The following is a 12,525-nucleotide window of genomic DNA, read 5'->3' as shown; positions in this document are numbered from 1 at the left end:
TTTTCCAGTATGACCACAGATTTGTATGCCGAATAGAAGAAATTTTTAAAACATAGGAATGATGAAAAGGGCTATGCGTATATTAGGGTGATTATAGACATCGCACCCCAAATACTGACAAGCACCAAGGTGTCTCAAGAGACATGAGTTTTATTTTTATTATGGACGAGCTCACGGCCCTCCTGTTGTTAAGTGGTTAACGGAGCCCAAAGACATTTACAACGTAAATGCCGCCAACCGCCTTGAGATATGAGTTCTAAGGTCTCAGTATAGTTACAACGGCTGCCCCACTCTTCACGTTTTGAGTGTCCATTGTATGTTGCTGTAGACAACTGTCCCACCCTTCAAACTGAAACGCACAACAGCTTCGCGGCAGAAATAGATAGTTTGGCGGTAGCTACCCGTGCGAGCTCGCAAGGTAATTTTGCAAATTATATTTTTGCAAGTTCGATTTTTGTCCACGATGCTATTCCTTCATTGTAGAAGTAATTCATGTTGAATTAAAAAATGGGACTAGTCTGCGGTATTTGAACATAGACGCATTGCTCGATAGGAGTAGACCAGACGTCTTATCCTTCAGGTCACGTCGATTTCGATTGGTTTTCTTTTTTTGGCCATTCAATCGATTCTGTTCTCTTCAAGCTGTTTCTTTCACCGCATGATCCTTCCTTAATAGTTTGTTGCATATTTTCTTACTTAACACCGAAACTCATAGTCCGATAATGATCATATCTAAGAACTGATAATTAAAACTGCTTTTACCGTCTCATTCGCTAGGCCTAAGATGTATTTAGTACGAATCAACGAAAACTTTTAAGTGTTTTATCTTTCTTTCTTATAGCCCACAGATGTCTAATGCTGGATATAAGCTTCTACCAAGTCTCGCCACAACGACCAGCCCTCCGCTGCCTACAAATAATGCATACATCAAAAATAATACACCGTATATTAAAATTTTAATGTTGTCTAAATTATGTATATGATTTGCGGAAACCGATGGACTAGTGTTAGGGCAATTTGCGAACCAGTCGTCTTCATTTAGTATTCCATATACTATATTCGCAGGAAAACCATGGTAACCGACATAGCCCTAAAAGATTTCGACATTGAAGTGGCAGTGGGCAGGACACATGGCTCGTAGAACGGATGACCGTTGAGGCCAGAAAGTTCTTGAGTGGCGACCGCATACCGGAAGACGTAGCGTGGGTAGGCCTCCTACAAGAAGGACCGACGATCTATTGAGGTTCGCAAGGATCCGCTGGATGCTGGCAGAGCAGGACCGGTCTTTGTGGCGGGGCTTGGGGGAGGCTTATGTCCAGCAGTGGATGTCTGTGGGCTGAAGAAGAAGAAGAAGATACTTCATCCATTTTTTGTTCTATGAATTGCATTTTATTTTAATGAACATTCACACCAAATTTTACTTTTGCAAATACGAATGCAATTGCAGTATTGATTTATTGCCACCCTACCTACGATTGTTAGTATTGGTACTTTAGTAACCTTTGGTTGGGTTCTTCAATAAAATACTGATGACATATTAGGCATTTATTGCACACCTTGCTTAGCTGGCGGTAAGCGAACGACTGCCCTCGCAGGAGCGTCGCCCAACATCGCACATACAGACACGTCATATTGCAATATGCAACATTGCGTATTACCTACACTACAGTACTAACAACCAGTAATATTATCTTGAAACATCATAATCTTCAGTTTAAGAACTGTGGAGTATGTAAATAATGCGCTTCAGTAACCACTTAACACCAAGTGTAGCGGGAGCCCGCTCCCAAATGCAACTACTAATAAGAATAAAGCTTGTTCCATAGATCACAAATTCAACTTGAGAGAGTAGTAAAGCCACTATACTCCGCACTCTGACAAATACACCTTAGGACTAACTGATAAAGATGAGATTAAAATGAGTAAAAATAATAATATTAAAATAAGGAGAAGTGCTGCAGCTTACGTTACGGCAACTACATGAACGTAAACTAAGCTATAAATGTAACTAGTAATAAGAAAAGGCTTTTTTTTACTTTTTAAAACAATAAAACTACGGAAAGCCCCGTGTTTTATCTATCACTCAGAAAATACAAAAAATATTCTTAGAACAATAGGTATAAAAGGAAATCTAACTAGCTAAGTGACAGCTAACCGATAATTAGGCTGAGTACACACAAAATATAAATCTATATTTTATTTCTTTGACGTTTCTAATTACACCTTAGTCTTTTGTCATCCACGAAAACGGTAAAGTATTTGAATCGTCGGACATAATGTGTCATCGTAAAAAAAAAAACTCGCGTGATTAAACCGTAAAAATATTTTTATTTATTGTAGTACTCACATGACCAAGAATATATCTTTTTTTTAGTGCTTAGATGGGTGGACGCGCCCACAGCCCACCTGGTGTTAAGTGGTTACTGGAGCCCATAGACATCTACAACGTAAATGCGCCACCCACCTTGAGATATAAGTTCTAAGGTCTCAAGTATAGTTACAACGGCTGCCGCACCCTTCAAACCGAAACGCAGTACTGCTTTACGACAGAAATAGGCGGGGTGGTGGTACCTACCCGTGCGGACTCACAAGAGGTGCCACCAGTAAAGTTAACGATTGGTTTAAACGAATGCTTGTAATCAGAGGCATATGAAAGGAGCGTCATAGAAGCTCAGTAATGAAAGCATGTATGCTTCAAATCAACGGCAAATTACTTTTGTTCCCTACCTATTCGCTGGTAGCCTAAGAGGCTATTCCAGATACGCCTGGACGGGTAGGTGAGCTCACGGGCTCAACCTGAGAGAATTTGCCAACACTAGCCCTAGCAAAGGCAGTGCTTCGTAGAATCTACTACCGGATCGGAATCGCGACCCGCTCAGAAGATCCGGCGAGAAACTCAGTGGGCTGTGTCTATGGGTCGGCATTTGAATATAGTTTTCGATCCTCTTCAAGTAGAAATTCAAACTACCACTCACCACCCCCTTTATTTCTACCGTGAAGCAGTAATGCGTTTCGGTTTGAAGGGTGGGGCAGCCGTTGTAACTATACTGAGACTTTAGAACTTATATCTGAAGGTGGGTGGCGCATTTACGTTATAGATGTCTATGGGCTCCAGTAACCACTTAACACCAGGTGGGCTGTGAGCTCGTTCACCCATATCTATACTTATATATACAAAAATGAATTGCTGTTCGTTAGTCTCGCTAAAACTCGAGGACGGCTGGACCGATTTGGCTAATTTTGGTTTTGAATTATTTGTGGAAGTCCAGAGAAGGTCTGAAAGGTAGATAAATATGAAAATGCTCGAAATTAAATAAAAATAACAATTTTATTTTTCCTTTGATGTGTCCCCCGTCGCATGGATTCCTTTTGTTTGTTTTAAATTTATTTTATACAAAAGCTTAGGTCTTTTACTTATCGATCGAGGCACTACGAAGTCTGCCGGGTCAGCTAGTAAGCAATAAAAAATAAAAATAAAAACTATGCTAGTGGAAACCGACCCTAACAGAGTGCCTAATGCAAACAAATGTATCCCTGTACTAATGTACAAAGGGAAAGGACACGCTAATGTTCCTTCCTACACGAGGAAAATGCAAATGACATGAGCGGATGTATGTGACACACAAACAGAACGTGTGTAACCTGTTCGATATACTTTTATTATTATGTATGCTGTGTCCATTATATTACGTCCATGTCAATTTGTAAGCTATCGAAGCGAGATGGAATGGGCCGCGAAATTGATATCGGGTCTAAAAGTTAGGGGTGTGACACGTCATTTCGGATCCTCCCGATCCACTAACGGTGCTTTTAGGTACCTCAAGCACCGGTCACCATTCTCGTCGAACCCGTCGCTTGCGACGAAGGGCTCGACGAGTAAATTAACCCTCAGAGACAGCCCACTGAGTTTCTCGCCAGATCTTCTCAGTAGTTCGCGTTTCCGATCCGGTGGTAGTTTCGGGATAGATCCGGCGAAGCACGGCTCTTGTTAGGATTCGTGTTAGCAACGTCATCAGGTTTGAGCACCGTCAGCTCACCTACTAGTTAAGGTTCCGCTGATATAGCCTCTCAAAGCTATCAGCTTAAGTAGGAAAAAAAAGGGGTGTGATGTTAATGTACATCACCAACAACTAAATACCGTGTTGGTCGGAAATTCTACGCCCGATTTTTGTTACGAATCAAAAGAAACATGCTTCAGTTTGAATTAGCATAATTTGCTGATACATTCTCCATGAGCGATGGTAACCACTCACCATCAGGTGGGCCGTATGCTCGTCTGCCTATAAGAGCAATAAAAAAAAAGTGAAAAAACTTAGAAATTTCACTCATGAAATTAATTATTTATCAAGCTTTTTACAATTCTCCCTCGTAATGGAATTATCGAAGTGCTTCAAAAGGCGCATTGTGTAAATGTCTGATACAGTGATTTTTGAGTCTATTATCATTGTTATTAGCTGCCAACGTATTTCCCTCTTTACGTTTCGCATTTCGTTTACAAATTTTCATAAAATAAATATTTTTTGAAATATAGAAATTATTCACATTAGAATTTGCATAACATAAATATGCCATATGATTAACTGTTACTAGAATACGGGAATAGAGTCGACTATTATCAAAGCCGGCAATGTGACTTTTGGACAATTATTGGTAAATCAGAAAAACGAATTATTGACTTTGTATTCCATTGGCAGTCACAAAACTCTTCTGAACGACATCTTAGATAAATAACAGGTTAAGTATTAACCTTTATTTAATGCAGGTTTTGAACCGTATTCTTTGAAGGAGACGATCATATTCAAATCAATCTGTATTGACATATCAATAACATTTTTTTGTCCAAATGCACAGATTGCCACCATTGATAATAGACGACTCAATTGTATTATGCCGTCCCTAATATGCCAATTAATAATACAATAATACGTATATTTATGTGTATATATTATGTATTTGTGCGCTTAATTTTATTTCTTAATGATGCTTAGCTACCTGAAGGTTGTCTGGAAGAGATCGTTCCTAGCGATAAGACTGCGAATCGTACTTTTTTATATTTAATGTTTCACATTTTTTTATTAATTTTGTGTACAATACAGCATACTCTCTTTCTCTCTGTCTCTCTCACACGCACACACACACGCACACACGCACACACACACGCACGCGCACACGCACGCGCACACGCACACACATACGCACATACACACACTCGCGCACACACACACGCACACACACACGCACGCAGACACACGCACACGCACACACGCATCATACATAACACTTTGAAGCCTGACTACGAAATCGTTTTTATTTCTCGCATAAAGGCTCACGGTTAGTATCAATGGATTACCGAAGCTATCACACAACGCAACGTGAACACCTGAACACCGTGCACTTTGAAAAATGACAGTGATCAGAATCTATTGAATTGGATCTCTTCCTTCGCACCAAAATATAGGATTATTTCGCGGTGAACACACGCAGGACAGATTCGATTCTTTTTTAATTTAGATTCGTTCAAAAAGCAAAACATCTCTAACGGATCCCTTCTCGACTGAATACATCATAATACTTATCATTCGCGTGTGTATTTTAAAACAAAAGGGACACATCAATCACTGTCGTCGGGGAAAAATACATTAAACACGCATTTAAATTATTCTCTTTGCCTTTTCGAAATAATGACGGTACGTATATAGGCGTGATTTATGTATTTTTAAATAAATAGATGAAGGGAAAACGAATGAGTATGTATAATGGCGACAAAACAACACTTGGTTCTAAGTCTAGTTCTCATATATAATGTTCTGAAGAGTTTTTTGTTTTAATTAGATGAGCAAACACACTCTCGACTCTTGCGACGTTATGTGGTGAACGAAGCCAATCATAATGCGAGTTTCATCATGCATATTCATGTCGATATTGCGATGATAAATAGTCGGGCAACTATTGGACGAGATTTCATTGTGTGCGATGTTTTTAGAGAGCAAAACAAATAAAAGTTATATGTGACGGCGTTAACGATATTTATGTTATACAGCACGTGCAATAGGAGTGACTCACACAAGCGAGGCGCGCCGGCCGTGTCGTTCCACTCGTAAACAACAGCTGCAACAGAAGTGACTCATAAGCCAGCTGCGCCGGCTAGTATAAAAAGGCGGAACGTGCCTTGAAATGAACATTCGTTCGACTGCGTTTGCCCGGTGCACTTACTATATCGTTGTTACGTTGTGTGATTCAGTGACTGTTGTACGTACTGGTTAAAGTTGGACAAGTGTTAAAGTGAATTGTCAAGTTAACATATTGTTGATTAAATCAGAAACCAAAGGTGACTTCGTTTTACTTGGTGTTCAACAAGATAATATCTACCCTCAAGCTTACATCAGAAGTGGGATCAGGACTCTACTCTCACTGGCGTGACGTGTTTGAACATGTTCGAAGTACAGCAAAAAAAACATGATGCAGATCAGAATACTAGTAGTGGTACGCCACAAGAGCGTGAATGCAGCATACGTAAGTCGTGTAATAACGTCTCTGTTACCTCGATGGAAGATCTGAGCCACGAAGAAATCGTCACATCTTACGTTCTGGCTCATGTTGCCCAGTTTGACTGTCGACTTCATCACATGGCATTTACTAACGGAAATACAACACGTAACAAGCTATTGCAAGAAATTAAGGCAAGTGCAAATCTCAAGTGAAACTTCGATCGCAATAATGGATCTGTCATGACGAGTGGGTAGTTCCGACACGAATCGTTTTTAAGCCAATGACTACTGCTAGAGTTATATGGCACTAGTACAGTAAACCAGGACATGAGACTGTGAATTGTCGCTGAAATTTTAGAATCTACTCGATTCAATACCAATAACACTACACGTTCGATGACTTCGGGCTCCAGCAAGCAAGCAAACAAGAAAGCAAGCAAGTTTCCGTGGGGAAGAAAAATTGACACATCTGAAGTCGTCGTGACCTGTAAGATAAGACGTCCGGTGCGTTCGTGTCTGGCGATGCGGCGGTGTTCGGGTTCCGCTGGCGGATGCAGGTTTTTCCGGTGAAGTGCGTGCTTGTGCGTGCTTGACATGTGTTCGCGGTTGGCTTCCTCAGTGTGGGAGTAACATCGTGTAAGAGAGGTGGAACCCGTAAAATTATAGTTTGCGTGGTGGCTGGTAAGATTTGTTGCGGTAAGAAGTTTGCATGGTGGTAAAATGTCTTGTGAGTCTGCACAGGTAGCCGGAGGTGAGACTTCCGCGGTCGCGGCCCACCCAGTCCGCGAGAACCGGGCAGATCGCCTCGACGGTACGGAGGCCGGCTGACGGGTCCGCCAAACGACGAGACCACGCCTCCAGCACGGACTGCCGATATTGGAGCCCCCGCGCTACGGCTGCACTTGCGCTAGGGCGCGCCGCCTCGTAGGAGACTGTGAGGTATCATTGAATAACTGCGATCGCGCGCTGCCGGCGTCGCAGCGCGGCGACGTTCTCGTGGGTAAGGACGTGGCACCAGACGGGTGCTCCGTATAGTGCCATCGACCGCACGGGTACCATCACCCTGCCTATTTCTGCCGTGAAGCAGTGGTGTTTTTCGGTTTGAAGGGTGGGGCAGCGGTTGTAACTATACTGAGACCTTAGAACTTCTATCTCAAGGTGTGTGGTGCGTTTACGCTGTGGATGTCTATGGGTTCCAGTAACCACTTAACACAAGGTGGGCTGTGAGCTCGTCCACACATTAATACGAAGAGCATAATCAAACTAAATTAGATACGAAGTTTAAAGGGCCGTTTAAAGTAGTTGAAGTATTGGATGGTGTCGATTTAATTTTGACTCTCACACATTCGCTTAAGGCTCGAGCTGCTACTTGCCTCACAAAAATACAGCCTGCAAAACCTGAACAACCTCCTCATCCGTGGGCGCCCGGCTCTCGCCTGCAAGTCGGCTGTTACGTGTGCGGTGATGCGAGCCATGTAGCTTCTGGGTGTTCCATGCGCTACAAGAAGAAAAACGACACTGCTCCAGGTGCTGTGGCAGGTCCAACCAGAGACGTCAACGTGTGTTCCAGAGCTTCAGTGTGTTACAGATAAGTGGTTTTGGCTCCCCCTTTATGTTCCATTCAGGGTCAGACTGTAGTCTTATAAAACAAAGCCATAGTAATTTATTCAATGGTAAGCGGTTTCATGAACAAATCACCGTAGTCACCCTAGACACGTCCTTACGGATCCATCAGATCCAATAACTCTTGCATTAGATACCTTCAGCTCTAACACTAGGAGCAGGCTGAGGAACCCCAGTAATCGTACTCGTCGAACTCGACAAAGAGGTCGACGTGCAACCTAACCCATGCATCAGCCCACTGAGTTTCTCGCCGGATCTTCTCAGTGGGTCGCGATTCCGATCCGGTAGTAGATTCATTCGCGAAGCAATTGCTCTTGAGTTGTTAGGTCTCCTGCGGAGGCGCTCGGGCAGTTGTTAGCAAATCCCACCCCTCTTGGCTGAGCCTTTGCTCGCCCACCCGTCCTGGTGAAGCAGGAAAGGCCTCCGGGCCACCAGTAATCTTTCAATCATCTGCAGTTTTGGAAAACGATAGGTATAAGTTGAGATATGTAAATGGTTCTAGTGTACAAAGTTCCCCATGAAAACTTACGCGAAGTACCTCGAGGCCCGTCAGGCCTACTAGAAATTTCTGAAAATTATAGTGACGATGACGTGACGGCGTACACAGATGGGTTAATTAATCTTGTTCGTGAAACTGATCTTAATGATGACGACTCTATCACTGACAATAGAAGCGACATTTTTGTCCGCAAATAGCGATACAGCAAACATAGTCTGTGGGTAGTGATACAATGTCTGTAAGCTCAGGCACCTCAGGTGCAGGTGTTGGAAATGTAGAAAACGATGGTCGGTCTCGCACTATTTCTGAAGAAATTCCGTATAAATGTTCTGGTTTAAGAAATGTTTTAACAAACGCTACCGTACACGCAGATTAAAAAAAAAAAAAAAAAAAGAGAATTGTATGTGGCTAGAGAGATGTTAATCCGGACTAGCAAAAAAAAAAGAGGAAAAAAAAAAAAAAAAAAAAAGGTGTGAAGTCATTGAAGGGTCTGTCCGGTCCAATGGCTTGGCTATAGGGATTTTCATCCAGATTAGCCACAACAATTAGCTACAGGGATTGCGATTCGGTCTAGCATTATCCGGTCCAGTTCGAAAAACTGAAGGGATAACAATTCCGGTCTAAGTTAAAAGGGACATACTTACATACCTGAAGAGTTTTAAATGAACTGGCCCAGGTATGTAAGCAGTCTGAAGGTTATTTATAGCCAGTATAGGATTTTCTGAAGAATTATGCGAACCGAACCGTACTAGATTGTTAATATCATAGACCACGTTTTAAGTTGCATCCGTTAATGTCAGGATGAACGAACACGTTTGTTGTTCACAGACATACCATAAGAATGCGCGCACGAGGACGAGCGCACGTCAGTATGGCCGTGACGGCGTTAACGATATTTATGTTATACAGCACGTGCAATAGGAGTGACTCACACAAGCGAGGCGCGCCGGCCGTGTCGTTCCACTCGTAAACAACAGCTGCAACAGAAGTGACTCATAAGCCAGCTGCGCCGGCTAGTATAAAAAGGCGGAACGTGCCTTGAAATGAACATTCGTTCGACTGCGTTTGCCCGGTGCACTTACTATATCGTTGTTACGTTGTGTGATTCAGTGACTGTTGTACGTACTGGTTAAAGTTGGACAAGTGTTAAAGTGAATTGTCAAGTTAACATATTGTTGATTAAATCAGAAACCAAAGGTGACTTCGTTTTACTTGGTGTTCAACAAGATAATATCTACCCTCAAGCTTACATATGCAAATGATTATGGAGAAAACTTAAAACGTCACAGGCGTCATGTTATGTGATTTTGAATGAATTTTAATGAATAATATGAACAAATAACAAATGTTAGAATGAATTTATATCATTTCGTGATTTCAATTTAATATCGTTAATTATTGATTTCAATTTAATATCGTCTATACTAATATTATAAAGAGGAAAGATTTGTTTGTTTGTTTGTTTCGAATAGGCTCCGAAACTACTGGACCGATTTGAAAAATTATTTTTCCATTAGAAGCCGACATTGTCCCTGATGAACATAGGCTACTTTTTTTAATTTTTTTTTTATTTTTTTTTTTGGTTTCATGTGTGTTTTAATGTTTCCGAAGCGAAGCGAGGGCGGGTCGCTAGTTAATTATAAAACAAATGAATAGATTTAAGTTACTCAACGTCTTTTTAACCATTACGATCATTTACTTTTATTGCCATCACAGGAAAACGAGCTACTGATGTAGGTATATGCAGGTGATTAGTTCCTGTTAACCGTGGACACCAACGATGCCAGGGCTACAGACGTATCGCTGAGAACTTCTTTCAAACCTCCCATAAAGAAGCATTATCTACTTCTTCGTCTCCCTTATCCCACTAGGTGGGGTCAGTACAGCGAATTGTTCTATTCCATTCTCTTCTATCAGCCGTCATCTCAACACTCACTCCTCTCTCTCTCTCATATAGTCATTCACACGTTCCCTCCATGTCTTCTTCGGTCGACCTCTTCCCCCTCTACCTTACACTACCATTTAAAGAAGCATTATGAGATTTATAATACAAAATTATTATAAACGCCTCCAAACTTGAGTCAATAACGTCTAAGGTCTCAAGTATAGTTACAACGGCTGCCCTACCCTTCAAACCGGAACGCAATACTGCTTCACGGCAGAAATAGGCAGGATGGTGGTACCTAACCGCGCGGACTCGCAAGAGGTCCTACCACTAGTAATTACGCAAATTATAATTTTGCGGGTTTGATTTTTATTACACGATGTTATTCCTTCACCGTGGAAATCAATCGTGAACATTTGTTGAGTTTGTTATATCGCATGGGCTGCGATCTATGTTTGGCACTGACATGAAAGGTACCCTATATTCTGTCCCAGCGTTCAAACTATTCCCATGCCGAATTTCGTCAGAATCGGTTGAGTGGTTTAGTTTGAAAACGTAACCTAGTAAATTTTCTTTATTTTTACGGCTGAAATAGCTCACGGCATACCTGTAGTAAAATGATTGCCAGAACACACTTTGACCCATCAGGTCGAGGCCTCAATTGTGAAACGGGGACGTTTGTTTCAAACCGAAACGCGTGAAAACTTTGCGACAGAAAGATACAGCACAATATTATTATATTAAATTTTATACCATTAGCAAAACTTACGTTATTGGTAAGGATTGTGGATAATGAAAGCGCAAAGAAATATGAGTATGTAAAGAAAAATCTTTTTTGTTTAAAACTTTAGTTTTCAAAAAGGATTTTCATCACTGTCATTCTGTGTCATTCAGTGAAGTCTGTTATTGAGTCAATGATTTTTTATACAACAGATATGTTACCTTCATATGTAGTAACTGACTCTTCAAATCTGATCGCGCCATATATATCTACATACCTACCGATATAGTGCACACCCATGTTGACAAGTAGCATTAATGAAAAGTACAAAAGATGGGATAAGCGCGTGAGTAAAAAAGATAGCTATAATTGGAACGATTGCACTTGTTATATTATTATTGCATTATTTGTTTAGACGCGATTAAAGACGAAACGTCCCAATTGGCCTGTTTTAGTCTTCACTTGACGTGCGCTTGTAACATATCTGCTTCTTTTTACATATAAAATACCATTGTATTGAGTAAAAAGAATGTTCAGTTTATTTAAAATATTAATTTCAAAAGATTTTAAGGGCTTTAAATATTGTTTTCTTATTTTGCATATCACAGAAAAGGCAATTAAGTTCTTTTATTCATTCTGAAGGACTCAATGTCATTATAAGTATACAAATAAACTTTTAATTCTCAATGTGAAGATCACAACCCAAACAGCTGTTTACTGCTTGACACTATTACCGAGCACCGTTTGAAAAATAACTATTGACAAATCTTTTATTATTCTTCTAAGCAGTTACGAATAAATAACAAATACTATTACCATGAAGAACGTTGAGGCATTCCCAAAATTCGGGCCACATTTTTTCTGCGTAGGATTGTAGATTACGACTCTCATTCCTAGGCAGACATTCGGATAACGCCAATTTGCTCGAGTGATAGTAAAGCTTATCGCCAAACACATAAGCCACATTTATTTTAGTATAATTCGATGCGTCTTGATTGATTCGGTTCGTGGACATTTCTTTTAGTCGAGATCTTTATTAATGTTATTATTCTTTTGGAGCCATTCATATATTTCTTTTTACTAGTGCTCCCCCGGTTGTCGCAAATCGACTATAATTAATTGAAATTATAAATCTGAACATTACTATGGTTTGATTGTCAAAGACTATTAAACTTCTTTAATCACAGATTTCGCCAAGGCTACACTATAGACAAATAATACCTATTAAAGACAAACAATATTAACCTACTCTCAATTTGACCACAGACTTAAAGCAATAACAAAAGTGTGACAATAAATAAAGATTAAA

The 12,525-nt window shown here is 40.7% G+C and overlaps 1 long non-coding RNA gene across 2 annotated transcripts; it reads left to right on the top strand.

Moving 5' to 3' along the window:
- The first annotated feature begins 6,022 nt into the window (after positions 1 to 6,022).
- Positions 6,023 to 9,806, top strand: LOC149499710 (uncharacterized). 2 transcript variants are annotated; one of them, XR_016325566.1, is made up of 2 exons: positions 6,023 to 7,059; positions 7,230 to 9,806. It is a non-coding gene; the product is annotated as an uncharacterized LOC149499710 (long non-coding RNA). The 2 variants fall into 2 exon arrangements; XR_016325567.1 differs by having other exon boundaries at positions 6,023 to 7,124.
- The last annotated feature ends 2,719 nt before the right edge of the window (positions 9,807 to 12,525 follow it).

Source organism: Bombyx mandarina, chromosome 28, assembly GCF_030267445.1.
Source record: "Bombyx mandarina strain Sakado chromosome 28, ASM3026744v2".
Classification (NCBI taxonomy): Eukaryota; Metazoa; Arthropoda; class Insecta; order Lepidoptera; family Bombycidae; genus Bombyx; species Bombyx mandarina.
The sequence above is the reverse complement of the archived record's forward strand: the minus strand, read 5'-3'. Positions and strand labels throughout refer to the sequence as shown.